The sequence below is a fragment of the Cygnus olor genome, chromosome 4, assembly GCF_009769625.2.
Source record: "Cygnus olor isolate bCygOlo1 chromosome 4, bCygOlo1.pri.v2, whole genome shotgun sequence".
In the NCBI taxonomy this organism is placed as follows: domain Eukaryota; kingdom Metazoa; phylum Chordata; class Aves; order Anseriformes; family Anatidae; genus Cygnus; species Cygnus olor.
In genome coordinates this window covers 26,403,896-26,411,849 of record NC_049172.1, presented here as the reverse complement: position 1 = coordinate 26,411,849, position 7,954 = coordinate 26,403,896, and positions in this window count along the sequence as shown.

Genomic DNA, 7,954 nt, shown 5'->3' with positions numbered 1-7,954 from the left:
TGGTTGCTTAGCCAATTACAGTATCATATTGAGACAAATAAATAAAAAAAAGTGTACAAATGTTTGGATGCTTATCCCCTCTGAATTCATCTGGCAGATCTCTGCATTGCTGTTGGTATTCCTTAGCAACCACAGATCAAGTGCTCTGTTTTCCTACTGTGTAAGAATAGTAATTTCCTTGCTGTCTTTGTGTCTTACATGCACACTGAGAACAATGGCTATTTGGTGCAAGTCTTAGGGAATTCATGAAGCAATAGGCTCCGCATCGGTTAGGGCCCCGAATGGTTGTTTCTAGTGGGCAACATATCCTGTCTTCCTAAAATGTACTCTGCATCTCCCCAGGATCACTACATGCTGAGGCTTAACTAAGTCCAGTTACACATCTTAAAAAAAAGGAGGGGGGGGGGGGAGGACACAACCTAAAGCATTTTGAGTTGAGAACAAGGATATTTGGCAAATAATGTTATTGCATTTTCTTCTTCCGTAAGGATTTAAATACCAACAATATTCCTTTTAAGAGGGCAAAGAAGAGAGCTGCTTTGAGACAAACACCAGAATTCAACGAAAATGCTGTCTTTCCAAACATACCAATTTTACTATAAAGTGTAAATAACCTTAAGCTGAGGTTTCTATAGCTTCTTAAAAACATACAGTTTTAAAGCACATATATTCTATTCTGATTTGTGGCCTGTTTGAAGTGATAACGTCATATATGTTGAACATGATTCTGTGAAATTCTGTGAAAAATAGTGCCTACAGAGGACCTCGCCAGCAATAAAGCTTCGGGAAGCTTTAAAACCTGTGTTGCTGTTCATAGTGACACAAATGTTGCCTTCGAAACCCTGGTGTGTGGGCTCGCACCGACTGCCACTGACCATGAGATGGCGCATAGGCACTTCATTTCCAGATAGTGAACTCCAACTAAATAAAAATTTCAGATAAAATCATATTGGCATATTTTATTTGATTGTAATCGCTTCACTGCAAGCGGTCTCTACCACTCGAAATTGAGTCCCACCTGAACAGCTTTGCTGTCTGCATTTCAATTAATGGGTTAATTTTTGGCCAATAATGCTTATTACTAGATGGAGACAACAGAATTAGAAAGTGCTGTCAAAGTAGTGTAACGATGCGAAGGTGAAAATTTTACTATGATGAATTGGTATGGCTGCTCATGAGAAAATTGCATATGACCAGAAAATGTCTAAATACGAGAACAGCCATTTTAAATATCAGAAACAAATTGTTCCTGCCAAAAGCTTCCTTCCACAGGAAAAATGCTGACTTTAGCAATGCTTTTGTGTTGCAGAAAGACCTGTGTACAAGAAACTGTCAGGTGCGTGGCAGTTACTCTTGTAGCTTCACACCAGCCCAGAAGATCAGGAAGATTTCCTCAGCAGTGCACAACAGAGTAAATCAAGGATATGAACAGCTCTTGACACAGTTTTTATAAAGATCAGAGATACCTCTCTTTCCTGGGGGAAGTTAAAGCTACTGGGAGAGTTCTGGCTCTGTCTGGAGGGAACTTATGGAGGAGATGTGACATGTTGTCCTTAGGCTTGCAGATTACTTGGTAATTTCCCGACTCTTTCTCGGACTTCACCATAAGCTCTTGAGAAAGTAACCCTTTTATTCTTCCTTATGTAGTGCCTATACAGTGGGACCCTGATTTTCCTGGCACCTAATTAAAGGTACTGTATTCCAAGTATAATGCTGTGACTTGCTCCTCTTCCTCTCTTTTGAAGCAACCCCCTAGTAAAACTTACAGTATTTTTTATACAGGTTTTGAGAACTTAGTGCATCCTAAAAATGGGAAGGGACTTAGTTATAAATCCTACTGCCTATTCAAATGCTATTGAACAGCAGCCTAGGCTCACCTGTATGCCATTACTGCCAGCTTAACAACTTACAGTTAGGAGGACATTCTTATTGTCTCAATGTGCTTTCTGTTTGTGCTCGTTTTTCTATATTTTTTTTTTTTTTTTTTTACTGCTGGCTCTTTATTACATTCCACAGACTGTCAGATGAAAGTAACAGGACATCCATGGTATTCATAATATTCATAGCAGCTGTCAAATTATACTGTCTTAGGGTTCTGCAGATTGACAGCTGTGGCTTGTCTGTTTCAAGCAGCCCTCTGTGCTTGAAAGGTCATTTCACCCAGATGTGAAGCAGTTTTACTCTTGGATTACTGATCTGTTTTTCTGTACCGGGGCTGCTGTTGTTGCTTCCATCTTTGCCTTTTTCTAGTCAAGCAGAGGAGAGAGCACTATCTAGAAGTAGTTCTAGATATTCTAGTACAGATTCTAGAGAAGCTGGCTTTCACAGTAAGGTCTTCAAAAGGACTTGCTTGTTCTAGAATGTATTCCTCTGATCGGATGTCTAATGAAATGAAATGGTTTTTCTAGGCATGCTATGGACACTTCTATGCTTAAAAGAGGAGAAAAAAGCCAGAGGTGGGTGATATTTTTCAGATCACTTTGCCCATGTTGTAAAAACTGAAATTGAACAGAGCAACAATCAATAATGCATCCAGCTAATACATTGCCATATAAATGAAATGAATCGTAAGAAATGAAATGACTTTGCCTGACAATCTTGAGATAAATGCTGTTCCATAAAACCTCAGTCTTGTCAATTTGAATCTATATTATGGTGAAACGGCTGCTGATGTGAACTCTATTGTGTAAATCTCCCAGGAAGTGGATATTCAGTATTATTTGCGACATACGGTATTCCCTGGGTTAAGCCTTTATTGCATGTTTTCATTTAGTAGGTGAAATTTTTTCTCCTCTGGCCCCGTGTGCTTTATTCCTAGCAAGATCCAATGTTTTCTTTTGAATGAAGCAAGAGTGGCATGGAATAAGGAGTGATCCTAAAGGCAGGAATGAGGTTGTGGAAAAGCAATATTGTTGCTTCATTCTTTTCGTTGCCTGGAGAAAAGATATTTCATAGCTGTGGTAATAACTGATGCGCTGTATTTGCGTTTTGAAGTTTGGCTATTCTAGTCACCACTGAGTACTCTGCTTTCACATTTAGTCTAGTGTTCTTCAGACTGCTGAAGGTACCTTTTTATTGCTGTTAATTCTTGATTAGAATTCAGCCTTTTGTAAGAATGTTTATCTTGGGCGTTTATCTATTCAATTTTAATTTCTGGGCTTTGTTTCTAGAAAAAAAATAATTCAGACTATTCTTCATTCTACTGCAAGCCAAATTTGACATTGAGCATGTATGTATTTTATCATTATGTATTTTTTGAAATGTTACCACATTTGACATAACATATTTACCTCTCTTAGGCAATGCCTGTAAGATTCAAACATAAAATGGGTGAGAAGCTGCAGAAGATGAATCCTTCCTTTGAGATAAATTTGTATAGGTTACATGTCAACTTCATCTCTAATGAAGGTTAAATGTTCTTCAACATACTTAAAGGAGGAAAAATGACTAGGGAGGACTGGGGAGAACTGAGGTGGTGAATGCTGTCCATCTATAGGGATAGGAGCTTCGGGGACTTTGTCTAATCTAAGGCTATCAGCTTTTCCCTCAGACCATCTATCATTTTGTCCTTCTCCTTTTCTTTATACTTGAGAACATTTGTCTATCAAAACATGCTCACAGTACTGGACACCCTTCTGTGGACAATCACTACATCTTGCTGCTCCCTTCCTAATGAGATTTTTAAATGCTCAGTTCTGGTAATGCTAATCTGTTAATTCAGGTTGAAGGAAGATTTAATTATGGTGTCTTTCTTTACTCCACAATTTGTATTTAAAAAGGTGCTGAGCCCTACAATTATGGGAGTGAAATATGTGCACTGTTGCTCAGATTTCTGGGCTTCTGTCCTTGTAAGTGGTCAAGGTGATCCTTTTTCATGAAGTATATTAATGTCTGCCTGAACTCTGTAATGCTGTAGGATTTTTGTTTGCACATCTCACGTTTCCCTTTCAAACTGTTCATTCCTCAGTCTTGTTTCTCCGTCCTGCTTTTCTATTGTACCTATAGCTGTCCTTGGTTCCTTGAACTGCCTTTTCATTTTGCTTTCTTACATATCACTCTTTCATATTACTTGGTACAGCTTCCTAGTTAAAGCAAATTCAATTTCCTTTCTCTGGTTTCAGAGGAGATACTTAGCCAGCCTTTTTGGGTTATAACCAGGGTATGTTCTGTTGTCTACACAGTACTTTGTACCAAATGTGATCTATTTTAAACTGCACTTTTCTTAGACAGTGACCAACTCCATTTTGCTGCTGCTATGCCTAGTGATGTAGTTAGTGTACAATGTAACTTTCGTAGGATGACCAGTATGTGTATTTGTTAGAACAACAGGACAGATGGAAGCAAAATTGTGAGGTGCACAGATTTAGTACATGCTGGAAAGCACCTGAATGATAAATACAGATTGCAGAAGTTTATTTTAATTCACCAAATAATAAGAAAGTTATAGGAGGAATAACTATATCATTTTTAAATAACAGTTTCTTCTGATGTTGAACACATTGATCTCCCTTCTTAAAGCAACTTTATTCCAGAGTCTCGATTGTGAAAACAAGTTTGTGCTATCATTGTTTAATGTATTTTGTATTTGTGTTTGTCCCAGGCAGGTTCTTCATCCTTTTACTTTCTGGTTTATCAAGGGCATTGCTCAAAATTCAGAGACAGTTTCAGCCAAGTTCATTTTTATCATCTTGATTTGTAAAGCATGCTATCTTTCTGTATCTTTTCATGTCACTGAATTTAAAAAATGATAAACAGTTCTGCAAGCACCAGCAATCTATGGGTTCATACCTCTGTCAACATATTCAAAGGACACAATTGCATTCACAGAATAACAAACTCTGTCATGTAGACTATGAACAGCATTTTAGCATTCTTCAAAAGCTCTTAGCTCTGTAGTTTTTGTTTTGCTCTGTTTGCATTCGTGGTATAAATACTTACCTTTAAAATGGATTTAGAAAGTGCTTTTCTAGCACTTAATACTTAAATGGTGAAAATTAATTTCTCAGGATGTTAAGTTACTTATACCAATCTCTGCCTTAGTTCTACTAATTAATTGGACTTGTATAAGGAAGATCTGTAGAATGATGGAAGTAAACATAGAAAATAAGAGTATTGACAAGGCAAACTCAATGGGTGACATAATGAACCAGTTTATTTTCACATAAAGAATGTCTGAATTTTCTCAGTATCGCTGAATGAATATTATTTTCCTTTCAGGATGGCTGCGTATTGCCTGTGCGGGTACTTCAGGCTGAAAATTGCAGTCCTTAATTTATTTTTTTTAGAAAACTAGACTTGTGTTAGCATATTTACCCCATGCATACTATTCATTCCTAACCAGATTCTGGCTTTTCTCTGACAACACCTACCACACATAGGTATGGGGGCGAAACATGTGTAAACATGTTATTTAGAAAACTAATCGTCTTATTATGCAGCTCTTGGGATTTCCCCACACGTTCTTGAGTTGTATTGTACTCTTTAGTGTTACCCATGTGTATTACCAAGGAGCCTTATGTATATATGATTGTCAATATAAAACTAAACTCTGATACTGAAGGTGCTTTGAAGTTATCTCCACTTTATGCTGCAAGAAAGCCATGGTTCCAAAAGAGCCATGTGTCAGTTTCCTGTCTACATCTTTATGAAAGACTAAGGTGTTGTCCCAGGTATGTGCTATTGGACCTTAGACTTGTCATGCTTGGTAAAGTATCAGGGTTTCTGTTTCTGCTATCTTGATGAAGACTGTCATAACTTCCGAGGTGTGTTTAGACAATTTTGAGGATTTCCCAGCAAATGGAATGCTTTAGTCTTCTCTAGCTATCAATCAGCTTGATGGTTCTGACTTAAGATATTAGTATCTTGACATCAAAGCACCTGGAGGTTGTGAAATACTATGGAAAAGGTTTTGTAGCTGAGCTTTACTTGGGCTGGGGGAGGAAGGGGAGAAGAGTGCTATAAATACAAAGCTGTGACCCTTGGGAGTCGAAGGAGTGAGACTCAAATGGAAGAACAAATGTTACATAGACGAGGGGCGCTATTAACATCTTTAAACATTTGGGCTGCAGCCTGTGTCTTCCTGTAATTAAAGGAGGAAGCTTCTTTCCCCAACCTGCAAGTAACAGTTTCAGGGTAGAGAACATAGTGTGAGATACTGAGAGAGCTGAGGTCTTACCTACCCGTTTACCCCTATAATTTGCATTTACAACACTTAGCCCACCAAAAGAAATTGCATTTGCAGAATCAAGCCTCTTGACTCTCCATATTTCCCATAGATGGAAAAAGGGTGCTGAGATTGGCATTGGAAGCTAAATTGCAATTTAAAAGTCAATTGTCATGAAGTGTTTTTGAAAATTTGATCTGATAACTCATGAAGACTTTTGGTTGCTAAATAGGATGCATGCAGATCATAGGAATAATATTTTCATAGAATCATTAAGGTTGGAAGAGACCTCCAAGATTATCTGGTCTAACCATCCCCCCACCACCAATGTCACCCACTAAACCATGTCCCTAAGTGCCAGGTCCAGCCTTTCCTTGAACACCCCCAGGGACAGTGACTCCACCACCTTCCTGGGCAACCTGTTCCAATAACTAACTAGTCTTTCTGAGAAGAAATGTCTCCTTATTTCCAACCTGAACCTCTTCTGGTGTAACCTGAGTCCATTTCCTCTAGTCCTATCACCAGTTACCTATGAGAAGAGGCTGACCCCCAGCTCCCCACGCCTTTCTTTCAGGTAGCTGTAGAGAGTAATAAGGTCTGCCCTGAGCCTCTTCTTCCCCAGACTAAACAGCCCCAGTTCCCTCAGCTGTTGTTGACTTGTGTTCCAAGGTTTTCTAGGCTTAATAAGAATTGCTTGTAAACTGGTTAAGGATTTATGAAGGAACTTGCATCAGATTAAGTGGATTGATAAACTGATTATAAATTGAGCATTTTAGGCAAGACTTGTGCAACAGTTCAGAAAGTGAATTTTATTATTGCTGTGTCAGTTGTTAGTTCTGTTTCTCTATTCTTCAAAGTCCCTACAAACTGGACCAGCTATAATCCAACACATTTTATAAACCATATTAGCCTCTTTGCTTTTAGCAGAGAAATGCTTATTTGCATGATGGCCAAATGATTCTTCTCTATTGAAGTATAATTTTGGTTTTTACAAGTTCCTGTAAAACTGCCAGTAAGCTTTCAATAAATACAATTGTTAAAATTATGGGTTAATGTCTGCTGCTAGGTGGAGAACACATTAAATTTAATGAAAGATTTTGAAGGTTTGAGTGAAGTATAAAAGTATTTTGAAAATTTCCAGGCAAAGATAAACACCCTCATCTTGATTGAAATATTTTTTATGACTCCTGTTTCAAATTCTTCCCCATTATCCTCAGATTTCAGACTTTTCCCCTCAACAGTGTGCCATTGACAAAACTGATGTTCATTTTATGAATCTTTGATTTTGATATAACTGCATCTCCTGATAAAGACTCTCTTGAAGTTTTGCTATCTATTTCTATTGCACCTGTCAGCTTTATGGGATGACTCTGAATTTTCATAAACTGAGGTGCTGAGGAAAGTCACCTAAGAAGCTGTTAAGGTTTTGGAATAGTCTGTGAGCAGTTTTCCTCCTTTTTATTTTTTTGCTGATAGTAACTTTTTACTGCAGCTGACAGTTTAAATTAAACACAACGTGAGTAACATTTCTTTTCCATCCTCTAGGTTTACACTGATTCCATACACCAGGTAATTGCTGGCTGTACTGTGGTCGTAGGCATGATATTTGTCAACTTCCAGACTAGACTGAACCAGAAATGCTGAGTTTTCAAGTTTGAAGCTCTTCTTTTATAAATTGTACTGTAGTCCACGAAAGAATAAACCTAAAATCCTGTAAGCTTCTTCAATCTTCAGAACTCAAAGATCTGAAATAGTCTTACGTCCTTATGTCATTTCTCTATTGAGGAGTGA